Here is a 16,238-nt window from a genome sequence, read left to right as displayed (position 1 = left end):
CAAGTTAAAATTTCACAAAATTCACTATTCTTACAAAGATTCAGCGATTTTACTTGAATAACTGCTCCCTGAGTTGCTCCAAGCCATCCATTAATTTCCAGAATTCATAAAAATGTAATTTTCACCAGGCACAGTGGCTCATGCCTGTAATCCTAACACTTTGGGAGGCTGAGGCGGGCAGATCATGAGGTCAGGAGATTGAGAGCAGCCTGGCTAACATGGTGAAACCCCGTCTCTACTAAAAATATAAAAAAGTAGCTTGGCATGGTGGCATGCGCCTGAAGTCCCAGCTACTTGGGAGGCTGAGGCAGGAGAAGCGCTTTAACCTGGGAGGCAGAGGTTGCAGGTTGCAGTGAGCCGAGATCGCGCCACTGCACTCCAGCCTGGGCGACAGAGCAAGACTCTGTCTCAAAAAAAAAAAAAGTAATTCTCGCAATTTTTTTGCCAGTATTTCATTGCTTTTATGGAGAGCAATTTTTTTGGTATTAACTTTTTTTTTAATTTTAAATTTTTGTGGACACATAGTAGGTATATAGAGCATTGTTTTAAATTGATGCATTGTAATTGTACATGTTTATGGGGTACAATTTAATGTTTCGCTAGAGATATATGTTATGTAATGATCAAATCAGGGTATTTAGCATAGCCATCACCTCATGTATTTACCATTTCTTTGTGGTAAGAACATTCAAAAGCTTCTCTTTTAGCTGTTTTGTAATATACCATATCTTACTGTTAACCATCATCATCCTACTATGCAATAGAACATCAGAATTTACTCCTCCTATGTAATTATAACTTTATACCTGTTGATTAACCTCTCCCCCTTCGTCTCCTCCCTTTTCCCCTCCTCAGTGTCTGGTAACAACTATTCTACTCTCTGCTTCTATGATGTCAATTCTTTACTCTACCATTTCCATTGATGTCCTTCTATATTAAACTGATAAGAACAGATGCTACACTTGATCTTAGCCAAAAGGCCGAGAAGCGATCGTCCTTCTATATCTTTACATTTTAACCATACCTATATCAGTACATGGGAGCTAGATCTCTTATAGACACCCTGTAGTTTGTAATATCTATCTTTTAATTGGATTGTTAGACCATTTACATTTAATGTCATTATTGATATGTTTGGATCTATATCTATCATTTTATGATTTGTTTTCTGTTTTTTCCCTTCTGTTTCTCATTCCTCTTTTTCTCTTTTCCTGTTTTCCTTTGGGTTATTTGAACATTTTTTATTATTCCATTTTATTATTTTTGGCTATATCTCTTTATATATATATATATTTTTAGTATTTTTAGTTTTTAGTGCTCTAGGGGATTGCCATATACACACTTTACTTTTTACAGTCTTCTTACAATTTTTTTTTTTTTTTTTGAAATGTCAGCCAGGCTAGAGTGCAGTGGCACGATCTTCGCTCACTAAAACCTCTGCCTCCCAGGTTCTCCTGTCTCAGCCTCCCGAGTAGCTGTGATTACAGGCATGTGCCACCATGCCTGGCTAATTTTTTTGTATTTTTTTAGTACAGATGGGGTGTCACCATGTTGGCTAGGCTGCTCTTGAGCTCCTGACCTCAAGTGATCTGCCCGCTTCATCCTCCCAAAGCACTGAGGTTACAGGTGTCAGCCACTGTGCCCGCACAGTCTTCTTACAATTTGTATTTAACCTGAATGCAGAAATCTTCTATTATGTAAGTCCCCTTTCCATCCCCCTTTTATATTGTATAATAGTTGTTTTATATGAATATATTGCAAAATCCCATCAGAAATTATTATGTTTGTATTTAATGGTAAAACATTTTAAAGACCTCAAGACCGTAAGTATAGACTATTTTATTTATTTGGATATTTGTCTTTTCTGTTGTTCTTTCTTTAGTTCTTATTTTCAGATTTTCCTTCTGATATCATTTTCCTACTATATGAAGAGCTTCCTTTAGAGCATTTCAGTGGCTATGAATTCTCTTAGTTTTCAATTATATGGAAATGTTTTTCTTTTTAATTTCATCTTCATTTCCGAAAGATATTTCACTGGATACAGAATTCTGGGTTAATAGTTTTTTTTTGTAATCACTTTAATAATGTGCCACTTCTTTCTTGCCTCTGTGGTTTCTTATGAAAAATCCACAGTCATTCAAATTGTTATTCTCCTATAAGTAATATGACATTTTTCCAGCCAGTTTTTTTTTTTTTTTTTTTGAGACAGAGTCTTGCTCTGTCACCCGGACTGGAGTGCAATGGCGTGATCTTGGCTTACTGCAACCTCTGCCTCCTGAGTTCAAGCGAATCTCCTGCCTCAGCCTCCTGAGTAGCTGGGATTACAGGCGCCCGCCACCACACCTGGCTAATTTTTGTATTTTTAGTAGAGACCGGGTTTCGCCATATCGGCCAGGCTGGTCTTGAACTCCTGGCCTCAGGTGATCCGCCTGCCTCAGCCTCCCAAAGTGCTGGGATTACAGGCATGAGCCACCATGCCAAGCCGTTTAGTTCCTTTTATGCCAAGTAATTTTATATGTGTTCTGGACATTTTGTACATTATGTTATGAGGCTCTGGGTCTTGTTTCTAGTCTGTGGTAATTAGTTTAATTTCATGTTTTAAACATGTATAAATGTTTGGCATATGATATAGTAGTCCCTCCTTATCCATGGGCATGCATTCAAGACCCCTAGTGGATGCCTGAAATCTCAAGTCTTAGTTCAGTCAAATAGTACTGAACCCTGTATATGCTACATTTTTCCTGTACATGCACATCTATGATCAGTTTTAATTTATACGCAGGGCACAGTGAGAGATTATCCACAATAATTTTATTATTAATTTTATTATTAATAAAATAGAATACAATGATATACTGTTCAGTTTCAGAGATAGATTTGTCCTTACCATAGATCTTAGCAACCTCAGCATATGATTTTTTTCTCTTTCCTTATTAAGAACTTTCACCTTTTCACTTAAAGGAAGCACTTTCTGACTCCTCTTTGGCATACGTGAATTGCCAGCACCACTACTCTTGCACTTTAGAGCCATTGGTAAGTAAAATAAAGGTTACATGAATACAAGGCACTGTGATACTATGACAGTAGATCTGATAACTGAGAGACTAAGTGATTAATGGGTGAGTAGTATACAGAGTGTGGATATGCTGGGCAAAGGAATGATTCATATCCGAGGTGGGATGCAGCAAGACAGTGTGAGATTTCATCACGCTACTCAGAACAGTATGCAATTTAAAACTTATGAATTGTTTATTTCTGGAATTTTTTGTTTAATATTTTCAGATTGTGGTTGACCGCAGGAAACAGACCACAGATAGCAAAACTGCACATAAGGGTGAGGGGGACTACTTTATTTATGCATGCCCTTTAGAAAGGTAAAAATGCATAGACTCTGCAGTATACCGTTGTCTGTTTTCTGGGTCAAGTGATGCCAATTCAAAGATGACTCTTCAATCAAACCAAAGCAATCTATTTCAACAAAATGATTTTGACTGTGAGTGACAATTATAGGATTATTAATACTTTATTTGTAATATGTTTTCCTAGCAATGCAAAATTCCAGGGTCAAAAATACTATATTTTCCTGAAAGTTTTATCACCAAGCAACAAATGTTTCTTTGGCATCTGCTCGCTATTTGTCTACCACAATTTTCAGGCCCATGATGGATATAAAGATGAATAATGCCTACACTAGGTATTATTACCTTTTGTTATGTGGATGAGGGAGCTGAGGCCCACTCAGATGTTACTCACCTAGTAAGTGGTAGAACCAGGCCTCCATTTCAAGTGTTCTGAATATATTTGTATCTCTATAGCCCCAGCTTACCTCTATCAAGTACATAATCTGAGACAAAAGGAAATAAATATTTCAACAGTTTGAAGAGTTTGAGCAGAATTATTCATGTGCCAGTATTCCCAAATTATAGATAAAATTGACTGTGTAAAGATTGTGACACTGTTGCTCCTTACTTTTATGGACCACTTAAGAATGTGCCAGGATTATACAGAAATTGAAAGTATTAATAATTGGCTATAGTATTTACCAAAGTTCTTTTTCCTTCTGATGGCATCAAAAAGCATATTGGTCAATGGAGTGCATATGTCATTGGCTGGTGACTTTTGTAATAATTAGTGTACATTTATGCTTCCAAAATAAGCTATTTTGAGGTTACCTTTGATCATTAATTTACCTTCATTGTTCATTCACCAGGTGTTGAAAAAAATGATTCTGTTGAAAATGTTGCTATACAGGTGTGTGGCTAGAAAGATCACTTTGTATACACTTGAAGACTTTCATCCTTTGGCTTTTCGGCACAACCCCTTTTGTGGGACTTTAAGAAATGCATGGAGCTCTTGCTATGTGCCGGCCATTGGACTAAGTTTCTGGCATACGTTTTCTCAGTCATACCTTTGAACACAGTCAGTTTGAGATCCTAGTGCTAGATGGCCAAATCACAGTCTTGTACTATCTCCCATCTACCAGCTATTTGCTCCTCTGTCTTTTTTGCTTATCACTTTTCAGGCTGCCCAGCACCTCTGAGAGCCCTTGCTAGCCAGACATCATTACTCTTTTGCTGCTAGCTTAGGATAGTTAGTGTATTCTTTCCGTGAAAGAAAGTATGTGAGAGTATCAGGTTCAAGCTAGGTGCCCTGATTCATAATTTTTGTATGGACTTCCTCCCATTTGCTCTACCCAAACTTATGGCTGCTCTGATTTGTGGTGTTTGTATATTTCTTTATCTCAGTCTTACCTCTTCGGCTTCCTGAGCTTCTAATTGTGCTAACTCTAACTACTAGGTTGGTCTTACCAAACCTCCTAGTTCCAAAATCATCTGGTAACTCAAATTTTACTGCCACTCAAAGTCCCAGCATGACATTTTCTTGAAAACAAAGCATCCCATTTCTGATTGCTCCACACCAGGCTGAACTGCCTGCTTCTGTTGCCCACAGCTAAACTGCATCGTCTAATGTTATGATCAGTAATATTGCACTAATTTGCAAGAAAAAATGCATTAGCAACACTAGTAGAAAAATCAAGTCAAAATTGACTGTATAAGATATATGCCTTATGCTTCCCTTTGCATTCTTGTTATAACTTTCATTCTTGTCCTTAGGGTTGGAACATTTATTTCTCTTCAGTTACATATATTATCATGGTGACAGTGTTAACAAACGTGGTGTGAAAAAATGAGGTTTCCATGTTTGGTTTCTAAGCATTTCCTGACCAGGCATCTAAGTTGTTATTGGCTTCCTCATTGTCAGTGGGATTATACAGTTCTGTTATGGTTAGCTATGTGGCCCAAACTTTATTTCTTAGTGACCGGAGAGACAATGAAGACAACAGTTCAGGTTTAGGTTAGACTGAAAGGACTGTAGTGTGATGGAAGTAATGGTAAGAATAGATTTTGGAACCATATGGATTATGGTTTGAATCTAGATTCTACCATTAACCATGTATAACCTTGAGCAAGTTTACTTAAACTCACTGAACCTCAGTTTCATTATCTTTAAAATGGAGATAACAAACTCACAGGGTTGTTGTGAAGATCAAATGTGATATTGTTTATAGCACACTTGTCACTTAGCCTGCTATTGATTTACAGAGAGGCTAAGTAACTTGCCCAAGGTTATATTGCTGGTAAGTGGCAGAGTTCAGTCTGGAATCCAAGTCTGCTTGATTTCAAAGACCCATGTTTATTCTACTGTGTTTTGTTTTGTTTTCCCATTTATAGGGCATTTGATCTGTTATTACTTAGAAATATAGATGATTAGTACTGGAAGGAACTCAAATGTCATCTATTTTACCACTGATCAGATATTCAAGTTTCCTTCACAGCATATCTTACAAAGCCCTGCCAAGATTCAAGCTATTCTTGAACACCTTAGTTTGTCTATACTTTGCATGATTTTTGCTGATATTGTACTCTGTGTCAAAGATTGCTGTCATTTAAAGTGTCTAACCATGTTTATATTATGTTGGAGAGGACACCAGTAGAAGGGAAGGGACTGTCAGGAAGTATGCAAGTAGAATGGGAGTCTAGTTTAATGAGAAGCCCCTGACGCTGTAAGTGTTGGTAGCAGGTTAAAAAAAAAAAAAATCCATCACTAGAGAAAAATCACCAAAAAGGTCTCCAGTCTAGGATTCTCCTGAACTGATTTCATCCTAACTTTCCATGTTATGATAAACATAACATGGAAACATAACATGGTTTGGGGTCATGGCACACCAGTTTCAGAAATAACTGCTTTGACCTGCACCCACTTTTATTTTTACTGAAATAGGGAATCTTCTCAGATTCCCACAGGGACTGGGCAGCCGTTCATTGCCATAGTGCAGATAGCTATAACTTTACAACTTGCTCAGAGTTTATGTGGCCTGCCACTCTATTGGGCTTGTTAAACTGTTTGGGTAATTTGCTTTTTAGCTTATTATAACGCATATTCTATTCTTGGGGGCAACCAATCTATTGCACTTTTCATTACCTGTTGTTCAATAACAACACCTAAGGAATTCAGGGTGTTTGGTGCTGGAGTCCTGGTTTAAATCCTTATCATTTGGATTACACAGCTGATCAGTGCTCTGACTTCTAATAGTTAGACTAACTCTGGAAACACCTAGCTGCTTTTAGACCAAGGTGCAAGGGTGGGTGGCTCTCCATTCTCAGCTCATTTCAATTCCTTATCTCAGGGAGAGGGCCATGCAGTCTTGTTGGATGTCGTAATTTTAAACCACTTGGAATAATATTCTCCTTTGCTTTAATGTTATACATCCCTGTGCATGTTCTTCAGTAATTGAAAGGGATATTGGGCAAATTTGATCTGTCTAGCTTTGACTTATGCTGTCCTTATCTTGGCCTTTGTGTCATTAAGAAAAAAATTGGTATTGATCTTGGACCATACCACTACATTGTTCTGCAATTTTTCTTCCTTGCTAGTGGAATATAAATCGATAAAAGGCAGCTGCTTTAGATGAAGGCCAGATATGGTGCTGTCATTTATATATTGTAAATCCAGTGATAGCTGATCAAATCAGTGCCTCTCCTGTTCCAAACTTGACATGATTGAATTGTCAACAGAAAAGATTTTACAGTAAGAGAAGGAAAGCTGACAGTGTAAATGTCTGAAAACCCAATGAAGCTCAATATAAAATAAAACAATGAGCTAGGATATCATTTTATAATTTCCAATGGGAAAAAAGTGTTTAGTGAATCACAGCTGAAATTGGGGGCGATCACAGGGAGGGGGAAGCAGGAATGAAAAGCCGGCTAACTTGCATTATAATTTTTGAGAAATCTGAAATGCAAATTTGCAGATGCAAATTTTAGGAATTATGCATCATAGTCACTGAGTTGTTTATTTACAGAAATGGTTCAAATACTCTCCACCTCTTTCCTCCTCCATACACATATTTTTTAGTGATAATACCCAGTTGCTGGGGAGAAATAAGCATATCCTTCCCCAGGATTCCTGCTGACTTCTAGTAAGTGGCTTGGGAACAGATCTTGTAGAACTTATCCTTGCATTCTTAAAGTCAATCAGTAGAACACTAGTTTCATTTAAAATATCCCTAGAAGGATTCAGGTTTGTTTTTGTTTTTGTTTTTGTTTGAAGCTGCAGAACTTTCTCAGATATATACATCTTGCTTCACATGTGGCCAACCACACTTCCCTTAGGAAAACTAAAAAAACTAAAAAAGCTGTACTCCTTAAAACTTGAAGAACTCCTGCCAATTTTTCAAGAGACCCGATTTGTCTGTCATCACTGTAATACAAAGAAGGTTAGCAAGCAAGGATGCTGGCTAAGAACAACCTCAAAAGTCTACACGCTAGAAGAAAAGGTCCCAAGACAAGGTGGTAAAAAATGTAAGAAGAGAGAAGGGATAAATCCTAGAGGCAATGGTCATGTACTAGATATATGGGGGAAAACAGAGGATGGCTTGGAGGAGAATAATGGTATTATACTAGCAAAAAGTGGACGGAGATGAGATCAGTAACCAGTTTGCAGCGAGGTGATACAAAAATAGATGTTAAATGAAGTTTTAGACATGTCGACTTTCGGGGTACAATGGAAACTGTGCAATGGAAAACTGAAGGCATGAGTCTGAAGATATACCTTTGTTTTGTTTATGGGTCCCTAATTAAACCTATGAACTCATTCCCCAGAAAATGTATGCATGTAAATGCATGAAATTTTGCATCACATTTCAGAGGGTCAATGATGCCCCAAACCCACCTACAGCACTTTTAGTACAGTGCATGTGCAATAAGCTGAGGATGGAGATATATAGATTGGAGAGTGTAGTTCATGGTGGGTGTCACATGAACTTCTCTTGACTTCCAGGATCTTGCTCTTCCTGGTTCCCCTCCTTCCTTTCTGATCACTACTTTCCCATTTTTTTTGTTGGCTCCTACTCTTTTCCCTGTCCAGTAAAATTGGGTGTTAACCAAGAATCTAGAGTATTCTTGGCCCTGTTTTTCTTCTCTCTCATTTTTATAGAGATTCTGTGAGCATTAAATGAAATAATACATGTAATTTGAACAGCACAGTCTTTGGCTTGTAAAAAGCACTTAGTAAAGGGTAGCCATGATAATAAATTGAGAGCAATTGATTGAGTTTTATAAGAACTCCACTGTCAGAACAAGAGATTAAAGAAGTTGGTTGAATGAGACAAAGAACAAGTTTGGAGAAGCTTCAAAAAAAGAGCAATATTAGGTCAGGTGCAGTTGCTCACACCTGTCACCCCAGCACTTTGGGAGGTCAAGGCAGGAGGATCCCTTGAGACCAGGAGTTTGAGATGAGCCTAGGTGAAAAAGTGAGACCTGGTCTTTATAAAAACGTTTTTTTTCACTAGCCAGGCATGGTGGCACGTTCAGCTGTAGTCCCAGCTACTTGGAAGGCTGAGGTGGGAGGACTGCTTGAGCCTAAGAGGTAAAGGCTGCAGTGAGCTATGATTGTACCAATGCCCTGCAGCCTGGGTGACAGAAGGAGATCCCATCTCAAAAAATAAATAAATACAATAAAAAGTGCAATATTGGAGAAGCTTCCTGGGAGAAGAGCACATCACAGAAGGAGAGAGGATGGTCAGTGGTGTAATGTGCCACCTCCACAAGGAGGAGAATAATGCTGAATTTCATTTATATTTAAAGATGTCTCCAAAAATATGCTCCAACAACCTCAGAATATAGTTTTCAAGATAAAAACTCAGAAACCAAGCATCTCTCAGAAGCTAATTCTCCCTTAATCAGGTCCCATGCATTTAGAACAACTACTGAGGCAAGAACGTCATGCAAACAAGGCTCTGTCTGCTTTTAAATGAAACAGCATTCTCTTATCAGTTCACAGCCTGGTCTCTCCCTGTGGGATGTCATATGCTTCTCAACATACAAATAAGTACCATGCTCTTATATTTGCAAACAGACAAATCAGGTCTCTTGAAAAATTGGCAGGAGTTCTTCAAGTTTTAAGGAGTACAACTTTTTTAGTTTTTTTAGTTTTCCTAAGGGAAGTGTGGTTGGCCACATGTGAAGCAAGATGTATATATCTGAGAAAGTTCTGCAGCTTCAAACAAAAACAAAAACAAAAACAAACCTGACTCCTTCTGGGGATATTTTAAATGAAACTAGTGTTCTACTGATTGACTTTAAGAATGCAAGGATAAGTTCTACAAGATCTGTTCCCAAGCCACTTACTAGAAGTCAGCAGGAATCCTGGGGAAGGATATGCTTATTTCTCCCCAGCAACTGGGTATTATCACTAAAAAATATGTGTATGGAGGAGGAAAGAGGTGGAGAGTATTTGAACCATTTCTGTAAATAAACAACTCAGTGACTATGATGCATAATTCCTAAAATTTGCATCTGCAAATTTGCATTTCAGATTTCTCAAAAATTATAATGCAAGTTAGCCGGCTTTTCATTCCTGCTTCCCCCTCCCTGTGATCACCCCCAATTTCAGCTGTGATTCACTAAACACTTTTTTCCCATTGGAAATTATAAAATGATATCCTAGCTCATTGTTTTATTTTATATTGAGCTTCATTGGGTTTTCAGACATTTACACTGTCAGCTTTCCTTCTCTTACTGTAAAATCTTTTCTATTGACAATTCAATCATGTCAAGTTTGGAACAGGAGAGGCACTGATTTGATCAGCTATCATTGGATTTACAATATATAATGCCACAAGAGTGGGTCAGGTGTGGTGGCTCATGCCTGTAATCCTAGCACTTTGGGAGGCCGAGACAGGTGGATTACCTGAGGTCAGGAGTTCAAGACCAGCCTGACCAACCTGGTGAAACCCCGTCTCTACTAAAAATACAAAAATTAGCTGGGCGTGGTGGTGTATGCCTGTAATCCCAGCTACTTGGGAGGCTGTGGCAGGAGAATCACTTGGTCCTGGGAGGCGGAGGTTGCAGTGAGCCGAGATCACGCCATTGCACTCCAGCCTGGGCAATAGAGTGAGACTCCGTCTCAAAAATAATAATCATAACAATAAAAATTCAAAAAGCATGAACTCTAAGTCCTTTCCAACACTGACATCCTAGGATTTTGATCTCTGATTTTGACAGAATGTAGCATCTCAAACAAGGCTTACAAGGGTTACATGCTGTCCTTAATTGAAACTGTTTGTCTCTCCTAGTGAGCAGACAAGCCTCAGTTTTCGGAAACCACATCAGCAGATTTCATTCCAGGGTGGGGAACTGTTTCTGACAAGGAGCCCCGCAAAGTATGTGTGCTTCAGAGAAAAGGGAAAACTGAGTAAACAAATACTCCCTTTGCTAAAGGAGGATGTGGGTTGAAAATCATATTATAGAGGAGGTATCCTGGAGTGTCCTGAGTAACTAGCCAAAAATTTGATCTGGTTTCTCTTAGCATGGGGTAACTCACCATGCCAACTGACATATTTCTCCAGTGACCTCGACATCCGAAAATGTCCCCTGAAAGCACAGCTGTCTGTTCTCCATGCTTCAAGCCTATTTGCCCTAATAGCCTGCAAGATGCCATTCTGCAGATGTTTCTTCGACATTTCTTAACACAAGGGCATATTAGGCTCCTTTACATTTCTGACATTTGTACGATTGAATCCCCTCCTGGAAATCTGGGGTTGCTTTTATATGATGCAGGCCATCCATGCTTGAGAAGCTGGGGCCTTGCAGAGCAGCATCTTAATGCCATTCACCCACCATTTCCACCAACTGCCCAACTCTGGGTAGACATTAAGTTGCAATTTGCTTTCTCAGGATATTCTAGTGAGCAGAGTGGAAAGGAGAAACATTGGCATGTCCTCCAGAATTTTAACTAACCAGAGGGCTGTCTGCTGATGGGTGCTCTGTGCACCACTAGCTCCAAACCTTTACAAATTATGCAAACTCATCAGGAATGTCACCTGATGTTCTTCCATTTAATGAGTGGTTGTGCACCACACTTCTTTCATTCTGCATCAGAATTATTGACATGATATTGGCATTCGAGGGCAGGCTGGTTTTCTAATGCTTGCCAGAGAATCAAAGTTTTATTTCCTAACTTTACCTATCCTTTCAGAAAACCTGAGAATGTCATTAATACTTAATGCTGCATATAGTGTTTCCACCAATAATACTTTCCCCAGAGGTTAGTCTTCGGAGTACATAGGACAGGGTAATTAGGTCTATTGATCTTTGCTACAGCCAGTGTTATCGGAATGGTGATCAACTTTATAAGTAAGACATGGATATTCATTTTAGCTAAGGAGCTACGACAGCTCTTGTTTCTTGGACATTCTTTGCCCTAACAGAAGCATGGCTAAGCAGCTATCAGGACATCCTGAAGAGCTGAAAGTCCTCTTTTGTAGGCCTAGTGTTAGGGGCCGGAATAGGTAGGCACTTGCTGTGCCAAGAAGGGGAAACCCTTAAACTTAAATAGATTTGGCCCATGGGGCAAGATTTGTAAAGTCAAAAACTCTGTCAGGAGCTCCCACCCCTGCCATTTAAATTGCCAAGTGAATTCTCTGAAAGAGAGTTTCTCAGGTAAAATGTTCAGCATAGAACCCTTCTCAGGAGGCTTTTCTTTCACTTCACCAAGGCATTAGAGTGGGGCAAGTAATAGCTTAGCTTGCAGCTGGAGAGAAGCCTTAAACAGGTAGCATTGACAATTGTACTGGAACCTAGATCAACATCTACCTAGACCCAGAGAGTCTGGGCACTGGGAAGAATTGTTTTCTGGATTGTCTGGTGTATAATTCCTAGAGTCAAAGGATCTGAGCTTTGTTGAGCCAGAGAGAGGCTCACAGGGAGCCAGGACACCTTGTGTTTATCACATTTAGTAGCCACCCTGAGCTCTTTTCTATTTGGGTTCCCAAAGAGGGCTCCTTTTAAGAAAACAGGCTCACATATTCAAACACTGTAGATTTAGTTCTTTGGCTGGCCGGAATAGGGTGGGTGGAGGGGTTGGAGATTAAACTGTCAGGCAGGCATACAGCCAAGGAAGCAAGAGTCCAGTTACAAGAGAAACCTGAGTAAGGCCCTAGGCAGCAAGATCAATTCACAGTGAAGCCGGGAAGATCTGGACTGAGGTCTCCTTATTCCGCCTCACCTGTTCCCCCTCCCAGTTTCCTATAGGGCTTATGGAAATCATGGCTACTGCTTTCAGAACACATCTGTATATCTGTATACATAGCCTGAATCAACTACAGTGACATCCAAACACATTCGAGTTTAGATATTAACAGCAATTTGTTTCTCATGTGGCTTTGAAATTTTAAAAGTAGATCCTTCTGACTAGAATGGTAAATGTGTTTGAGACTAGATCTGTCTGTCAGGCACCTCTTCACCAGAGTATTTAAATATTTTTATATGATGAATATATAGACCCATTTATATCAGTCTCCAGCTTGAAAAATAATTAAAATACTTAGGTTTTGATAAAGGTTCAAGAAAATTTTGTCCAGATAACATGAATGTTTGTTGAAGTTTGGGACTACTTTATTAGTTTAAATATGGCTTTGGGTCTTCACAATAGTTTGCTGTAGCCCTTTTCGGTCCCAGAAAAAGAGGATATCAATTTTGTATCACTGTTTGCAACAAAATCTCCTTTCCTTATTTGGTTTTTAACTAATACTTTTTGTAGGGCTTCTGTATTTTAACTAGGTCTAGATAATTGTCTAAGAATTTCTTTTAAGTAGCCCCCAAGTTAAAGAAGTTATTTAAGCCTGAGATTTTCAAGACAAGTTTAAACTAGCAGTCTAACTCTGTGATTAGTCTGGTGGGAATTGTCTGTGGAGACCTGAGGGCAGATTTTGACCTACATGAGCAGCTTTGTTGATTATGTGACTTTAAAATGGCTAGTTTTCAGAATTAGACATTTTTCTCTCAGTTTAATTTATGCAAGTTGACCTACTGTGTGCAAATGATGTTTGATGACAAAAGAGAGTGAGTCACACTTAGGCAGCAACATCAGTGCCCATTAAGCAGAATATAAATAACTGTCTCTAGATATGCAATAGAGATTTAAAATGGTCCCATGGGAGCTGAATTACATAGGAGAGTTTCCTGTGCAATTATTCTGAAACAAACAGAAAACAAGCAAAAAACCCAAAAACCAAAAACCGAAAAACAAAAAACAAAACAAAACAAAAAACAAAAAACAGCCCCCACCAATTTCAGTTGGGGCAGTCCTTATATCTCTTTAGCCAAACAGTTGAATCTCAACTATGTGCTCCCCTACTCAACCTTGTTTCTTATTTCACTGTTTGTACAGCTCCTTCCTCCCACCTTCCCTCCTCCTTTTCTTCCTTCCTTAAGGAATGAAGCTCTGTAATTTTAAGTATGTTAGCTAGAGAGATGTAATTAACTAGAGCTGTATACCAAAGTACAAAACTTACATTTAGAAGTGACTCACAGATAGAGTGACAATATAAATTATTGTCCAAACAAGGATACTTTTGAGAGTGAAAGGAAGTGCTAAAAATAACTAACAGGTTAGTTGCTCTACAAGGTATAAACAAGCCTGTAGCAGGCTAATCAGGATGTATGGTCACCCTATTCACACAGACGATTAGGATGCTAAGGTGGAAGAGGCTTCAGAAAGCATCTAGTGTTCCCTCCTTTGGAAGAGGAAACAGAGACTGAACCAGTAATGCCTGGTTCTGATTTAGGTCTTCTATCTTCTAGGCCAGGCCTCTTTCTTTTTTTTTTTTTGAGAAGGAGTCTTGCTCTGTCACCCACCTCCCGGGTTCATGCCATTCTCCTGCCTCAGCCACCTGAGTAGCTGGGACTACAGGCGCCCGCCAATATGCCTGGCTAATTTTTTGTATTTTTAGTAGAGATGGGGTTTCACTGTGTTAGCCAGGATGGTCTCAATCTCCTGACCTCGTGATCCTCCCGCCTCGGCCTCCCCAAGTGCTGGGATTACAGGCGTGAGCCACCACACCCGGCCGCCAGGCCTCTTTCAACTACTTCCCGTGCCTCACTTCTCTACCAAGATGGAAGTACATATAGTGTGGACTCACTTCATTTTTGTAGTTTTTTCCTCACTGTCCAATGAATAGCTTTTAGACGTGAAACATTTCAGATGTCAGAATCCCAGGCTCCTCTTCCCTCCAAATCAGTGCTTCACAATTAAGCAACTACACTGATACTTGCAGAACTCCCACTGTTAACTCATTTTTGGTCTTTCCCCCACTTTTCTGTAATTTAGGAAGGATGATGAATTCACAAAACCCAAGCCAATTAGATATTATAGAAAGATTCAGATAATTTGGATTCAAAAATATTTTTGCTTTTAAAATTCAAAACCAGTGAATCCTTAACTGATTTCAAGGCAGACTTTTCAGACTAGCCATACTTTAGTGGTCATCTGCTAACCAACAAGGTTAGACAATGGAATACAGTTTCTCCTTCGATAATGAACTTGAGCTTGTACTTCTGGGTGAGAGATGAGAATGAGCAAAACTCTCAGCTGTGACTGACTAATGTTTTGAAACTGAACAGAATGTAGCTGAAATAAAATGGGCTGGAAACTGGTATTAAGTTTACAAATATAATGCTCACTGTCTGATATTTTTATTATCCTGTGTGTTCTTTCATCTCTGTTCACACACTGGGTTTGCTTGCCCTGGTGATAGACAGGCGGCATGATGATTCCCTCATTAATGAAAAGGATGGGTTCTGAAAACACACTTTGTTGTTAGAAACTTTATTACCAGTAGTAGAGATGACAGAGAAAACATACAGATGAGTTTTAGGACACAGGGAAACAAGGACTCATAGAATAAAAATACTGTCAGATCCTAATGGAAATATGGATGTGACTGATACAGGGCCCTTAATGTTGAGGTCAATGTCTCACTCCCCTTTTATGTATAGCTCAATAATCATTTGTTGACTGAATAGCATTGCTGGGTGCCGCCATTGATTCTGCAGGCCAATGTGAGTTCTTCCTTTCATTTGTCTAATGACTCAAAGTAGGAGGATGTTCTGTGACCAACAGTAACACTGTTGGTGGTTGTTTTACCAGACTGGAAATTGGATTACAAGGATCAACTAGGAGTCTGGGAAGCTGCAACAAGGATCAACTAGGAGGCTGGGAAGGATGAGAGGTGGAAGTATCTCTAGCTCTTTCTCACTGTCCTCCCTGCTTTTCTTCTTCCTAGTGGGTCCTTATAGTGAATTGATCACCCAGATACTTTTCCCCTCCCCTCCAAATAAACCTGGATGTCTAGGCAAACTAGACATTTGGCTTAACAAGTTATAAATTTTAACAAATGATTTAAAGGGAATACCAACATAACTAACTTCATTGTAAGAGAACTTCCTAGGAAGTTTGTTAACTTCCTAGAAGGGAGGCATATAAAATTGCATAAATATAGCTGTGGATTGGTCAATTATTTTTTTCCCTGAGTCATTTCTTTCTGCACTCCTCGTGTTCCTCTTGCACACTTTGTATAGTTGATGTTTTACTATTTGGCCCTTATTTTGGTTCACTTCTTCTCCTCACTCACATATGCTTAACAGTTTTTCTCCATTGTCTGTCTCTTCTCCACACCATTGATCTTATAACAAGGATATGAGTAGGAAAAAGAGAATAACTTGAAAGATGGGTTAAAAACAACTTTTCTAATGCATTTGGAACATGGCTATGTCTATATATGTGTCTTGTCCTTGTATTTGAGAATACCTGAAGCCAAAACTGTCTTTTTATTATGTATGAAATTTCATTTTGTGCATTATGCATTTTTTGTGGGGGAGGATGTACAAGAAACTGTA

General features: G+C 39.0%; 1 protein-coding gene and 1 pseudogene across 1 annotated transcript in view; one reads left to right on the top strand and one right to left on the bottom strand.

Moving 5' to 3' along the window:
• Positions 1–16,238, top strand: part of GPC3 (glypican 3) — a 459,357-nt gene that overhangs the window by 161,138 nt on the left and 281,981 nt on the right. The gene's annotated exons all lie outside the window — the stretch shown is intronic.
• Positions 852–992, bottom strand: LOC112131217 (U2 spliceosomal RNA; annotated as a pseudogene).

The sequence above is a fragment of the Pongo abelii genome, chromosome X (genome assembly GCF_028885655.2).
Source record: "Pongo abelii isolate AG06213 chromosome X, NHGRI_mPonAbe1-v2.0_pri, whole genome shotgun sequence".
NCBI classification, from domain to species: Eukaryota; Metazoa; Chordata; class Mammalia; order Primates; family Hominidae; genus Pongo; species Pongo abelii.
Note: the sequence above shows the minus strand (reverse complement) of the source record. Positions and strands in the feature narration are given on the sequence as shown.